The 15,990-nt window shown below is 39.6% G+C and overlaps 1 protein-coding gene across 29 annotated transcripts in view; it reads right to left on the bottom strand.

The window, feature by feature from the left end:
- Plekha5 (pleckstrin homology domain containing A5) overlaps nucleotides 1-15,990 on the bottom strand; it is a 184,414-nt gene that overhangs the window by 119,903 nt on the left and 48,521 nt on the right. The gene's annotated exons all lie outside the window — the stretch shown is intronic.

Here is a 15,990-nt window from a genome sequence, read left to right as displayed (position 1 = left end):
CCAACTAGAATCCATTTCACTTTTCACCTGTCCTGCTTACCAGCAGGGCAGCTCCATCAGTGAGCTAGGTGGTGCTGCTTTTCATCACTATTGCTTGCTCTTTACTTTCAGTCCTACCCACAAGCAACTTGGTTGCTTCTTTAGTCTTCTCTATAGAAGTGTTTAATTTCTCCTGTGTAAATAGCAGTGAAGTGAAACGCTGATATACATTTGTGCCAATGTTTGTTTGTTAACTTCAAATTAAAGTTGATATTTTTTCTAACTTACAGATTATATAATATAAATGCTGTTGCAAAACACCAGGCATGATCCAAATACTGCCAAGTGTAGAAAACAATCTTTTAAAATGTTTTTTTTTTTTTTTTTTGGTGCATGTGCGAGTGTGTGTATGTGATGTGTGTGTTTGTGTCCCCGTTCATCCATCTGTCCATCTATCTGGCTGATCATCAACTCAGAAAGAGTCCCCCCCACCCCCCACCCCCATGTTGAGATTAAGAGGCTTGCTAGGCAAAATTGTATATTTTAAAGAACAAATTTATAAAAATGGCAGAACTTCCTGAGTTTATACATATGTATTTCTATTAGAACATAAATAGTTCATTGTGGTTTGCTGGGTAAGCTGTAGCAACAGCCATGGATTTTGGGATGATGAAGACTTGTTCCTGCTCCATTTCAGTCCAGTCCAGCAAAACCCAACCACACAAATCTTTCATACCCACTTCCCATTTTCCCTCTGAGCAGACAAGCAAAAACCGAGAAGTATTTGTAGGAAGTGTCTGTAAACTTGACACGCACAAAGATGAAGGCAGCAAGCCTCTGGTGGAGCAAAGCTAGATCTATCAGTAAGTGGGCACAAATTAGCATATCAGCAGTTTGTTTCTTCTTCACAGTCCTTCTGGTCACAAAAAGAAAAAAATAAAAAGAAATACTACCCTGTAATCCCAGAACTAAGAAGACAGAGGCAGGAAGATTTTGAGATTGAGCCAGTCTTGGCTATATAGCAAGTTCAAGGCCCACAAGAGGTACAAAAACAAACAAACAAAACAACAAACCTGCCTCAAAATCAATCAATCAATCAACCAATCAATCAAGGACTGAAGATGGACAGCTGGCTCAGTGGTTAAGAAGACACTGTCCTTGCAAATGAACCAAGCCAGGCTCCCAGCACTGACATTGTGAGGCTCCTAAACTGCCTCTAACTTCATTTACAGGTGTCTGTGGGCACCCACACTCCCACACTCAAATGTACACATCAACACAGGCATATACACATATATACATAATCTGAAATAATTTTTAAAAATCACGGACTAAAGATGTAACTTGGACAGAGTGCTTCTTCAAGACCTTGTGTTTAACACCTAGCCTGAGGGCTGGGAGAGGACCATAAGAGAGAAGAATATGGAAATACATTTAATTTTAACACTTTCCTAGGGAAAACTTTGTTAAGTTCAAAGAAAACTATCACAAAACATTTTCTCCAGCATTCTTATTGTCAAAGAGCTTTGGAGCTTTAGGTCTATAGAGGTAGCTGCAGAACATTCTATCTTTGAAGAAAAAGCCTAGGAAGAGAAAGAACAAAAGATAAAAGCAGGTACTGAGAGTCACACAACAGACTGAGAGTCTAGAGGGAGTGTAGAAAGCATTCTGATGAGGAAAATTATTTGAATTTTTATGAGGTAAAGTTCTGAAATGCCTAGATGAATGCTCAGGCTATGGATAGAAAGAACAAGGGATGACCAGCGGGAGGCTAGACAGTGGCCCAGGATATGGAGACTTGGGCTGTGACACTGCCTAAATCAACAAAGATGGTGTCAACACTAGGAAGAGAAAAAAATAAGTTAACTTTTCTGAGAGGGAATATGGAAGCAGACAGTACCCTATACTCTGAGCAATGGAAAATTTGGTTATGTTTAAAACTACTGCAGAGTAAAAAAGTCTAAAAGAAAAAGCAAACACACACACACACACACACACACACACACACGAGAAGGTGGGGAGGACAGGTCAAGAGGGAACGGAGCATAGGCAACACAGGCGCAATCCTGTTCTTTCATTTCCCTTTACATCTCTCCACACCACTTCCCTTCCGCATGAATTTCCCCCTTTTATACATTCAATGTAAGTGTTCATAGTAATTAGAGTCCTTTGTTTCATTGTTTAAGACAGGGTTACACTATGTAGCCCAGCAGACTGTGAGTTTGTGACTGCCTGCTCAGTCTTTTGAGTAGAATTACAGGTATACACTGCCATACTTTTGTTATTGTTTAATTAATCTGTTACGTAATCATTCTTTATTTGACTGGCTTATCCTTTTTACTAGCAAAGTCCGAAACAAGCATTCTCCAAATGTTTCCCAATAAGAATGAATGCTTAAAGAATTCAACAAAGATATCATCTATTTCTCTGACAATCACATGTTCTCTGAAGACTTAAATATAACTGTTTTTTATCTGATACTTAGCCAAGGGGTGATGCAAGGACCAAGAGTAGAAATGAGCACATGAGTTTTTTGTAGCTGTTTTGAGACAGAGCCTCAGTATGCTACCCAGGCCAGCCTCATGTTCATGATTCTCCTGGGTCAGATGACAAGCATGTACTCCTACGTTCATCCTCACTGAGTTTCTGCCTGCAGGTTTTTTTGCTTTTTTTTTTTTTTTTTTTAACTTTAGAGCAGTGTTAGGCTCCCAGTCAACCTGAGTAGAAGACACAGAGACCTCCCATTTTTCCTTGCATGCACGGCTCTCACTGAGACATTATGCCCTCTACAGTAATGCTGGGACTTACACTTGGTAAGTCCTCTATTGGCAGGGACTCATACTACACTTTGTTGATTGCGGCAGAGCCATCTGGGGTAGCTTAGAACATTAGAAAATACGTACATGCTCGCACACATTCACTTTAATAAAAGTCTTTTATCTAGTCTTTTTGTGTGAGGCCACACACTAAAATTCTGAGGTTCTGAGAGATTAGAAAAACCACCCTCTCTAGGGAATTCATAAAAATTAAGCATTGAATACTGAAGAACTGTTAAATCACCAATGTTAGTTTTTCCCTTTAAATAAGCTAAGACATGGATGACTAGAACAATCTGACTCCCGACTGTCAGCTGCTTAGACCCTTCCCTAGCATCTTTGCAATCTCAAGTGAAGGGCTATCAGCCAGATAACCAAGTGTACTCCCGCTGTGCCAATATGAAAACACATCACTACATTCATTCCGTCCATGCTTGCTTGCTGCAGAAGAAAAAACTCTTATCTCAGCTATGTCTCTTCAAAACAACTTGTGTTATTGAGTGTTTATGTCAAGCACGGTAATCAACCTTTACGAAGATTAACATTTGCCCTTGTAATAGCCTCATGTGATAACTCTGTTAAAAATCTCAAATAAAGATCAGAAAGGGGAAACATGGAACCAGTCATGACTCACTGGTGTTCACAAAGGCAGAAAGTAGCAAAGCTATAGTATATTTCATACACTTTGACTCTAGCTGTCTGCGTTCCAAAACACCAGGACTTCTTTCCATTAGAGTGTTGCTCTGCAGCCAATGCTCCCTTTAAAAGGCAATAAGCAGGGCTAGCATTTATTAATAATTCAAACATATAGTTTCACTTATTCATGCACCCTATGCAGCACACCCTATTACTATTCCACATCCTTACAGATGCAAAGGCTGTAATCTAGTGTTACACAGAGTGAAGCCAAGAAAGACAAGCATTTCTGGACTATACTCACTTATAAGTGAATATTAGCCATACAATAGAGGATAACCATACTTAAACTCACAGACCTAAAGAAGCTAAGTAACAAGGAGGACCCTAGGGAGGATGCTTAATTCTTATTCAGAAGGGCAAATAGAATAGACACCAGAAGTTGCTGAAGGGAGAGAATAGGACAGGAACCTTCCATAGATGTCCTTTGAAAGACTCCACCCAGGAGGGGATCAAAGCAGATGCTGAGACTCACAGCAACACTTTGGGCAGAGCGCAAGGAGTCTTATGGAAGAGTAGGGGAGGGGAATAGATAGGCGCTCCACAAGAAGATCAATAGAAGCAATTAATCTGGGTCCAGGGGAGCTTGAGGAGACTGATGTCCTAACGAAAGACCACGCATGGAAAGGACCTAGGCCCCCTGCTCAGATGTTTTTCACTAGTATTTAACATTGAGAGGACCTCATAATGTAACTATATCAAATTTCATATAATTACAGTTGACTACTGAGCCACTAGTTGGAAGCCCTCAAGATCACACTGCCAAATACTTATGAGAAGTCTAAAGAAGGTCTAATCAGCCAGGGAAGGGAACAGTGGCTAAAGGACCTTGAACATGAGAAGAAAAACCACAAGTTAGAAAAAAGGATCTTGAACATTAGAAGAAAACTCATTAGTCATAAATAGCCCTGTCATCACTGTAACCATTTTCATTCTTTGAGACAAACCAATGATAGTGCCAGTTCCACACAGTGCCAATCATTCACAAAGCACTGACAGAATCCTCACTGCTGCCAAAGACTCTTCTTCATGCTTTATACATTTCTCACCCAGGGTGTCAGAAGGCAGTAAAAAAAAAAAAAAAAAAAAGAAAGTAATTTGATTTTTAAAATATTAATTTTTAATAACTATTAAGCTTTAGGACTCAATCATACATCAAGAAACTGAGGGGCTAAAGAGATGGCTCAGTTGTGAAGAATGTGGCTGCTCGCCCAGGAGCTAAGTTTGTGTCCCAGCACTCACACTGGGTAGCTTGTAGCTGCCTATAACTCCAGCTCCAATGCATCATAAGCCTTCTTCTGGTCGCTGTGGGCAGTGCACTCACATAAACACAACACACACATACACACACTCACACACACAATTAAAAATAATAAATTAAATGGCACTAGAGAGGCTAGAGAGGGCCAAAGGGACCACCAAGCATGCACAGGGTGCAAAGACATGAATGCAGGCAGAACACACAGAGAACAAAATGAATAAACTTAGAAAAAAAATGAGCCCCATGGGTTGTTAAATGGGAGGGAGCAGTAACAAGAAGATCTTTGGTGAGGGGCATATACATTTATGAGTCTTCAGCAGAGGTATAAATTCTACATAATAAATTTACTACTGACAAAAAGAATTATAAATTTTAAAATTTCATAAAAGAAGCTTAAATATACCATCGACTTTTACTGTAGCAATAAACCCTTAGCATCTACTTAACATGTGGCAAGATAATGAATAGACCTAATTATACATTATTTTGGCATTTAAGTTGTCTGTTGCTACAGGCAGTACTTATACTAGGAAAAAAGCCTCTCATGCTTTACTAGAAATATAAAGGACATACAAGACAATCTTGCTTCTGAATAAAGGTGTAAGAAAAAATATTTAAAAATATTGCATTATATAAGTGAAAAGATTAGCCAGGGTTGGGACAGAGCTATTATTACAGCTAAGAGACAGTATAGTAACTGCTTAATACCCCTCCCCCCAATCAGAAGTCATGGGTTTTGTTTTGTTTTGTTTTTCCTGTTCTGTTAAGAATATTGTTAATGAGATGACTAGAACATTACCTTAAGTATTGTGGAAATCTGCCACTTCTAAAAGAAATTTGTTCCCTTTGTTTATTCATTCTGTGAGTGTGTGCTGGGCACAGTCTGTGGCAAACACAGCACTAAAGCCTGCCTCCCAGGCTGACAACCTCACAGCGAAGAATCAGAGAATCTACTTCAGAGATTGTGCAGAGCTAAGTCGGGGAATGGTGACCGAGAGTTGAGGATCAGAAAAAGCCCCGAGGAACAGTGTTTAAGCACTGACTTAATGACACAAAAGTGGGGGTGGGGGGCAGATTGGGCAAGCTAAATTTAGACTCTAAGCTTGGCATTCTAAAGAGAAGAAAGAAAGCCCGTACAGCCAAGTATAGGAGGGTGAGAGAACACGGTGAGACGATGAAGTCTGATATACTGGAAGTCAGCTATTACCGGATTCTCTGGCCAGGCAAAGGATCTGGGCATCCTCTCAGAGCAATGGGAAACCTGCTCATGATTACACTTGGAGAAGATGTGCTCAGCTATAGTGTGGAGATTGGATCAGAAAAGACCAATGGCAGAGCTTGGAAAAGCTGAGAGGCTACCATAATGGAGAGATGGTGGTGGCACAGATGGGAGGTATGGAAAAGACATAGGAGAAGGTACATCTGGGACACTTTTAGAAGGGGAAAGTGTCAACTGGGCCTACCAATAGGAGGTACAGGGTTGTTGAGTAAAGGAGAGAGATTAAGGATGCTTGCAAAGCTTGCAGAGTTGTTTTTTAACTGTCTCCACGAGACACTGTATTTCAGCTCACATGAGCTCAGGGAAGGGTTGCAGGTACAGATGTATGGTGACTGTTGGCATATGGCATGCAAAGGGCCTTGCAAATGAATTTACAAAAAGACAAATGATTGAATTTTACTGAAACACAATTTAAGAATTTCAGATGCAATAAAATATTGTTTAAGGTCATAGGAAGAACAAAAACTATTGCCCTTTTAAATCTAAAACTAGATGGATGCATTTCAACATTTCAGTCGTCTTAATCAGTGTACGCAAGACAAACACCAGATGCTCATTAGGCAAAATTATGTAAACAGTGACAAAGAAGACAAGATGCCAGAAGTCAAGAGAATGATCTAGAACAGCTTGAAAGTAAAGCTTATCTATACTGTGGAACATGGCATGTAGCTCTGAAAACAAAGGCTGAACTATAGACACTACTGTGGAAGACAGAATAAACACAAGCCACCTGCAGTGGGCAACAGAGGAGGCATGCTGACTCACTTTCTACGTAGTGCTTTTGTGCTGTATGATGTACCATCAAGTTAGTTGTGTAGCTGGCAGTGAAAACAAAAGGAAGGCCATCGGAAGAGATGGGAGGAGAAAGAAAAGGCACCCAGGTCAGCAATAAGGTTTGGAGAAGTATGCAAGGAAAATTTTCACACTCAGATTCCAGTCTGGCTACTAGCTTTGCAAGAGACTAAGTTTTGGTTTATTCATGAATGGGAAGAACACGACTTTTCATTTTATGGAATTATAAACATTAAATGAAGTAATGTTTGAAAATTATCTAGGACAGTTTAAGTACCCAATAGATGATATCTGTTCTCCTCTCTAAACCATTTACATTTTTTTTGGTTTGTTTTTGAGACAGTGTTGATATATAGCCTATGCAAGCCTCAAACACTTTTTTTTTTAAACTTTTTATGGATTCTTTGTGAATTTTACAACATGCAACCCAATCCCATTCATCTCCTCATCCCTCCATATCACCCTCTGCACTTGCAACCTTTCCCGCTAAAAAATAAAATAAAAATCTCCCTGTGGAAGCTGTGGTGAGTCACACAGTTTACCCTTTTGCCCAAACAGGTTTACTTTGAAATGTTCACTGCACTGAGTCATTGGTGTGGTTGGAGGCCTCTGGCTTGTGCTATCCCATCAATAGTGGACCCTTACTGGGACTCCTCTCAGAAATCCTGTTGTGGCCCTTCGTCGCGGAGGTCCTGCAGCTTTGGCCTCAAATTCTTGATTCCTCCTATTTCCACTTCCCAAGCACTAAGTTTACAGAAATGCATCACCACACCTAGTGCCTCCAAATACCTTTTTATTCATCAACCTTAAGATATACTACATATGGAACACATTATTTTGGTTTAAGAAAGTAGGTTTTATTGTGTCACAGAACTGGGCAAGGAGAAACAAGTTTTCAATTCTCTCCACTCAGAACCCTACAGCAGAAGGACTGTACGCTCCATGTCAGCCTGACAAAAACAGTAATAGTGAACGGACAGTGAGCAGTGATTCAGTAGGATTCACTGGGCTGTGTAGTATTGCAAGCATACTTCACTTGAGATTCCTTACTGCAACTGTATAGATGCTTAGCTTCATGTCCCTGTGCCTCTCTACAGGAACTTCAGCCAGTTTATCTGCAGCACATCAGAAGGCTGGTGAATAAATGTAACTCTAAACATCACTCTGCAGCAGAATGGAGGAAGAACACAACTAAGGAGCTTTATTCTCACGATTATACTTACGTTATAATAAGACAAAAACACTACACAAAACAGAATAGATTCCCAAGTAATTCGTAATATTCCAACCTAACTTCCAATTTAGGATGAAGGAAAAAAAATTAAACTGCCTTTTCATAATGCTCAGATTTACTTGTCAAATGCTGGCTTCATGAACTATCTTTAAAAACAAAGTCCAGTCTAATGAAGCAACATTCTCACAAATCACTATATTCTAGCCCTTTCTAAAAAACACAAAGACATTAACAGTACACCTGTTTAATGCTTAGTTTCTTTATGAGCTGCTGTCTTTGACTCACACATTATACCCATGCCCCTAAACATATCATGTAATGTGGAAGTCTAAAACAAGATCTGCAGAGATGGCTCCATGGTTAAAGGAACTTGCTGTTCCAGACCTGTGTTTGATTCCCAGTACCACAAGGTGGCTCACACCACCTGTAACTCCAGTTGGAGGGGATCCAATGTCCTCTTCTTCCAAGGACATCAGGCACATATGTGGTACATACACATGCATACAAGCAAAACACTCATAAAATAAATTTAAAAGGGTTTTTTGTTTTTGTTTTTTAATCTAAAACAGAGCCAGGCACAGTGGCACATGCCTGTAATTCCAGCACTCCGAGAGGCAGAGGCAGGAGGATCTCTGTGAGTTCAAGGCCAGCATGGTCTATAAAGGAAGTCCAGGATAGCCAGGGCTACATAGAGAAACCCTGTCTCAAAAAAACAAAAAACAAACCAAAAACCTAAAATAGAAGCTAAGGAGCTTATTGCACAACAGACAGTAAATATTTTAGGCATTGTGAACCAAATAAGTGGTTTCTGGCATGACTATTAACTATCCCCATGTAATGAGAAAATAGTCATAGACAAGACATAACCAAATGAGCAGGAATATGTTCCAACAAAGTTTTACTTAAACAGGCTGGATTGGTCCCTACTCTAGAGGACCAACTACATAGCATGGTGCCAGCCCCGGATTTACTCCTGACCAACTGCTCTCAATCACCTCACTCACTGGTAACATCATTACTAACCTCACTGACAGCAATCAGGTTTTCATTTTCAAATTTTCACTGACTTTGGGAACCTTTCTTATCTTAATTTTGTACTTTACCAACCAAACAAAATTTAAGCACTTTCTTTCCTCATAAATAGTTTTCTAAAATTTATTTCTATACCTTTGACCTCCCTGTTGTAAGTAGAAATAATGGCACTTCTCTATAAATGAAATACTTCTGTAAGATTCAAAAAAAGCAAGCACTTCTCTGCAAACTTCATGTCTTCATTTTCCTTTACAGCTGAATTAAACTTCATTCAATGTAAATGCCATATTTTCACTATCCATCTAAGTATTAATGATTACGTCTAGCTCCACTTGCTATTATGAGCGGAGCAGCAGTAACATGAATGTACAGGTATCTCTAGGGCAGGGGATGTAGACTTTTGGGCACATGCCCAGGAATGGTACAGACTGGTCATATCATAGCACTAGTTTTAAATTTTGGAGAACTCTCCATACAATTCCAATAATGGCTGCATTAGGATGCCCACCCATCAGCAGTGAATAAAGGGTTCCTCTTTCCTCACATTATCACCAGCACCAATGTCCCTGACACTTTGACTGGGTAAGGTGGTATCTCAGACTAGTTTGAATTTGTATTTTCCTGATAGGCAGGGATGCTTAACCGCTTCTAAAAATAGTAATGGCCACTTGTGCTTCTTTTGATAACTGTCTATTCATTTCATTAGCCTATTTATGATTAGCAAGTTTGGTTTTGTTTTCCTTTTTTTTAATGTTTATTTGTTCTTTTTGCAGATCCCTATCTGACTATGTAGCTGTGGTTGGCCTGGAACTCACTATGTAAACCACCAGTTTCAGTTATTAAAATAAGGTCAAGTTGACTTTTGTACAGGGTGAGAGATATGGTTTTAGGGTTTTTAAAAAGCCTTATGTGGACAGTGACTGTTGGCCAAGTATTTAAAATCACTGACACAAAATACCACTCTTTTTATGAATACATACTTACTATACAAAAGACCCTTATAGTTATATTTTTACACATACATGTACCATACTTTGATCATATTCATGTATTACCTTGTCTTGCTGCCCGCCAACAGCCCAGCACCCCTGCCCTTTCTTTTCTTTCTCCTTAGGTTTCACATAAAAGGAAATATGCAATACCTGCCACAGACTGTTGTACTGGGTTTAACGTGTGATGAGCTCAGCTCCATCCATTTTCCTGCAAATGGCCTGATTGCATTCTTCTCTACAGCTGAATCACTACGTTGGTTATACGGCCTGTTTTCACTACCCACTCACCTGGTGATGGGCACTGACGCCACTCCATGTTTATTTCGACCAGACCAGAAATAAGTGTGACGCAATGCAAAGAGCATCTTTGGTGTATGCTGACTTGGATTCCTTCCCAGGGGTGGGATAGCTAAATCATATGGTAGTTCTATTTCTAGCTTTTGAAGGAACTTCAACACTCATTTCCATAATGAGTGTGCTAATTTACATTCCCAGTAGCAGTATGTAAGAGCTCCTCTCCTTCTACATCCTAACCCAGCATTTGCTTTTGTTTTCTGTTTAGATTTGTTTTTTTCATGATAGCCATCTGACTAGGGTGGGATGGAATGTGTGCTTTTGATTTGTGTTTCCTCATTGCTTAAGATATTTATTATTTTAATATTTATTATTATTTTAATTCAGTTTGTTTGCCAACTTGCTCACTGATTATTTGTCCTTTTGGCATTTAATTTCTGATGTATTTTAGATATAAATCTGCTGTCACACAAAAAGGTTTTTCTCTATTTTATAGGTGGCTTACTAATCTTTTAGTTCCTTCCTGTGCAGAAGCTTGTTAGTTTGGTGCAACCTCATGTCAACTCTTGATCCAAATATACTGGTGTCTGAGGAAATAATTAGTCAGCACACACTCTGGGCCCTGACCCTCCTCACTGCTTTTCCAAACTCTTGTGCCGGTTCTTTGCAACGCAAGGCTTCCTCTTCATTTTTCAATGTCTTTGGAAACTGGCTCCTGCAGCCACTTCTTTTGTAATTTCACCCTGTGCCACCTAGGAATGGTTCTTTGGGGGGAGTCTCATTTAAGACTCACTCAGTGGTAGTCTTGCAAGAATAAAGGCGAACACAAACAGGAGCTCACATAGGGAACTGGTAACGATTCTGATATCAGCTAAGTTCCCGCTATGAGTCATCTCTATTTCTTCAACATGCCAGAAACAATTAGATACTGCGCTGATGAGACTGACTTTACACTCTAATGTCCAAGCAAGACTATAATTCACAGTAGTGTAGTTCGTCACCACTCATGCATAGCAGCAAAGCGCTGTCTACCCTCTATGCCAAGAGCTACACAATGTCCCAACGCAGGGCACAGCCTGGCTTCTCTTCTGCAAGGTCTGGCACAGTGTTTTACAGTAAGCTGACTAATAAGTGGCTAATAGGTTATGTAGGAGTCAGAAGAAAAAAGAGAAGGACGGGAAGGGTATTAAGTTCCTGCAGTCGATTTAATTATTTGCATTGTTTGAATAGGAAAAGCTCTTGTGACTTCAAACAGTATTTTTACAACTGAAATTGTAATCTCTACCAGTAAACAGTAACAGCTAAATATTTCCAGGGACTCATATTCCAACCAAGAAACATGCATAGAGATAATCTAGAACCCCTGCACAGATGTAATCCATGACAGCGTAGTATCCAGTGGGTTCCATAGTAATGAGAAGAGGGACTGCCTCTGACATAATCTGGTTGGCCTGTTCTTTGATCACCTCCCCCTGAGGTGGGAGCAGCCTTACCAGGCCACAGAAGATGACAATGCAGCCATTCCTGATGGGATCTGATAGACTAAGATCAGAAGGAAGGAGAGGAGGACCTCCCCTATCAGTGGACTTGGGGAGGAACATGTGTGAAGAAGGGGAAGAGAGGGTGGGGCTGGGAGGGGAGGGGGGAGAGGCTTGTGGGGGATACAAAGTGAATAAACTGTAATTAATAAAAAATAAAAAATAAAAAAAATAAGATGGACTTAAAAAAAAAAAACTTCCAATAAGATGTAAGAGGGTTTCAAGATTACTTCAAAATTATCGAGAGAAAACACAAAAGGCCATGGTACTGACTGCATTAAGTAGTTTCTTTCCCATCAAAGGCAACAGGGGAAATTAATAAAATATATGGAAAAATAATTCTAAGATCAAGATTTAGCTGAATAATAACCTTAAAAACTATGAGTGTGGATGTGGGGAGTGAGGAAGAGGGTAACTGACACGTTGTGACCATAATTCAACAGTTAATAAGGCAATGAATCAATGCCTCTGGAAAAGGACAAAGCAGCCAATCCAATTCCTCTCTGATGAGATCAAGCACAGAGGAAGGGCACTCAATCACAGAAAGCACTCACCAAAGGCAAATTCTGGCCAGCCTTTCTCCTGCAGATTTCCCAAATTTTATTAATCTTTCACAAAGCAGTTATTCACGTCAACGAAACATTAGCACACCATGTCATCCTAGACCTACCACTGGTCTAAGGAGGGCTGGAGAACAGGCTGCTTATCTGATTAAGTTGCATTAATGTCACCATTATTTTCCTGACTCATTCCTGAGCTGGGAATAGTTAGATTCCATGGGCTTCCTCAAATCTCCACCTGGCTTTCCCACAATCATTGCACACATAATCTACCTGAAACTATAAATTTCCAATTTTCAGGAAACAATCTCCTCCCAGCCACAGAGATTACAGCACTGGCAATTACTCCTGTCCTTTATCCATTGCTGAAGTAAGTGGTTCATCAGATAGTCAATCCACCACCTTCTCTCATTTGTGCAAATGCAGTAGTCTCCTAGCTAGCTTTTCTCCTCTAGTCATGCTCTGGATATGCTTGAGTCTCTCAGACCTCATGAATCTCTCTACCCTAGAAGGTTCTTCCCTGACAAACTATTTATCTGCCCCAGTTTACATATATTTTACTTGCCTGTGAAATTAGGGCGTGGTAGTGTACACCTTTAATCCCAGCCCTCAGGAGACAGAAAAGACAGGCGGATCTCTGTGAGTTCGAGGCTAGTGTAGTCTATAATGTGAGTTCAGGATAGCCAGAGCTCTTACACAGAGAAACCCTGTCTCAAACCCCCACTCCGTCGCAAATTAAAAATAAAAATAAAAAAGGAAAGAAAAGAAATTACTAGTCTACTTGAGGAAAAAATGCCTGTTTTGCTTATCACTATGACCTCAGAAACCTTACATGAGAAAAGTCCATGACACATCACTTAGTTAAAGAACTTTTTTCCTAAATTCATCCCACTTGCCATCAAATATGTAAAATAAATCCTTACATGTAAATCGTAAATGTAAATACATGGTAACAAGATAAAAATAAAAAGTTAAACACAGAAGGCATAAAGTTCTCTAAAGAAAATGATTTCCGCTACAATTCAGACCTCTAGGAAGTGCAACACTGACTGTCAGGTTCCTGCAGGCATCAGTGTAGACTCTCCAGTTAAGAGCATCATTGCTGTCGGTTCCACAATAACACTAAAGCTATTGTATGAAAGTATATACAATTCTAATATTTAATGTCTGTATCTTCCCCTAGTTTCAAAATACTGAAGTAGCATGGATATATTTTAAAAATGAACACACCATCCTGAAAATATTTATAAAAAGTATATTAAGATAGGACAGAAAAGGGGATGTTTAAAAGGAAATAAACGCAGAATTGGTTACTTATTGTTCCTTTCCAATTTGACTTCAATGTTTGAATATTTATATTATTAAAGTAAATTACTTCTCTGAATTAGCTCTATTCTTTTCTCAATTATGCTTCAAACCTGCATGTCTGGCATGCCCACACTCTCCTATCTGTACCAACTTTACTTTGCATGTGTACATGTGTGTGTGGGGGGGGGATATGTATCAATATGTGGAGGTTTGATCTGTGCATACAGAGGACATAGTACGCTCCTCTGTCAATGTCCATCTCATTTCTTTGAAACAGGTTCTCTCAATGAACCAGGAAGAGGCTTGCTGTTCACCTAGGCTGGCAGTGCTAAGGTTACATGCTAGGCTGGGATTCAAACTCAGGTCCTCATGGATATAGAGTATGTATCCTTACCCACTGACTTACCTCCCCCACCTTTACATTTTTCTATTTCACACCATAACTTTGATGAAGCCAGCAGTGCTCTGATGAGTGGTGGACCAAAATGATATTCACTGGCGGTATGTGGATGTCAGAGGACAACTCCTGGAAGCCAGTCTGTTCCTGCCACCTTATGGAATACAGAAATCTAATGGGTCACCAGTGGAAGTATCGCTATTTGCTGAGCCCCCTGGAGCTGCATTTGTAAGACTCCACAGACACGAACCCATTGCTACTAAAAGGAAGAACATAACTATAACAGAAAGGGTACCTTTAAAGTCTTGAGAAAGACTCAAGGAAATACATTACATTTGACAAATCAGTAAACCAGTGAGTCGTCTTGGTTACATACTTACAGTATCTATTTCAACCACTAGAGGGCAGAAATGGCATACTGTACTTTAACTTGTCTTTAACTATTAAAGATTTTATTTTAATAAAAATTTAGTGAATGCTAAATATATTTTATATTGTATTATTATACAATATATTTTAAAATTCTGCACAATGGAGGGTGAAGAGGGAAATACATGCTATTTAGTAGATAAAATTAATTTTGACTTCAACTCTCCAAAAAGCCTCTGTTAAAATAAAAACTGATTTATAATATAGAATTTCAACAGAAGAAAGCAAATTCACAAATAGTATTTTAAATAAGAAATAAAGTAAAGAACTGAAGTCGAGAGCTTTAAAACAAGTTCAGGTAACAACATATCCAGAGCACAGAAACACAGTCTGGACCCCACTTTGATCAAGCTTCAGCTGTAGTCCTCCTCCCCCTTTATAATCTACTAATTAGAAATGAACTGATGACTTTTTAGTGAGTGTCTGAAGATGCATTTGAGTCAGGCCAAGTCAGTTACGATGGGCAATAATCCGGCTTTCTTGTTCTGTGTAACCAGCGTTACTGTGGACCTGGCAGGAGCAGACATGGGGCCTTCCCTGAAGCCAAACCAACCAACGAAAAGGAAAGCCATCGTGACTGCGCATGTGACAAGATTCCTGCAGCACCTCACTATGTCGCGTGATTCACACCTGCTCCCTCCTTTTTGTTTTTGAGACAGGGTTTCTCTGGGTAGCCTGGAACTTACTTGTAGACCAGGCTGCCTCCTGAGTGTTAGGATTAAAAGTGCTCCACCACCACATGGCTGCACCATTGTTTTTTAATGCTACCTTCCAGTAAAGAGTCTGCTGAATTAGACTTTAAAATACCCATCACTTTATACTGAATTAGCTACTTATTCTGAGTGACAAAATGGACCAAAGTTACTTATTGAGTCAGAACAACTGTACATGTTCAGGGGTCTTTCAGCAACTTTTGTTGCTATGGTTTCTAGACTGATTCTAGTTACTAAGATCTTGTGGCAGGCAAAACAGTTACATGTCTACAGAGGCAGGTGACAAATAAAATGGAGTTCAGTGTCTCAAAAGGGAAATCAGTATGAAAGAGGCTTTACTAGAAAAATACCCCACCTCCTTAATTATCTCAAAAAAACCCGAGGTTATATTCTGAAAAGTAAACAACACTCTACCTACATTTGTCAGCACGATATTACACAGAGCAGGGCATTTACTCATTTGGTAGTCTGATCACGCATAAATTCCAGAGTCAATGAACACTTTAAAATTTGTATGCATGTATGTACGTATGTATGTTTTTTTTTTTCTCTCTCTCCTTTGGAGTGGGATTCCTGTAGCTTCAAATGATAAATTCAAATTAGCCTAAGTAAAAGAAAGTCATGAATAAGGTTTTGGGGCAGAGACTCACAGGCTCAGCTGATTATCAAG

Source organism: Meriones unguiculatus, chromosome 5, assembly GCF_030254825.1.
Source record: "Meriones unguiculatus strain TT.TT164.6M chromosome 5, Bangor_MerUng_6.1, whole genome shotgun sequence".
NCBI lineage: Eukaryota > Metazoa > Chordata > Mammalia > Rodentia > Muridae > Meriones > Meriones unguiculatus.
Note: the sequence above shows the minus strand (reverse complement) of the source record. Positions and strands in the feature narration are given on the sequence as shown.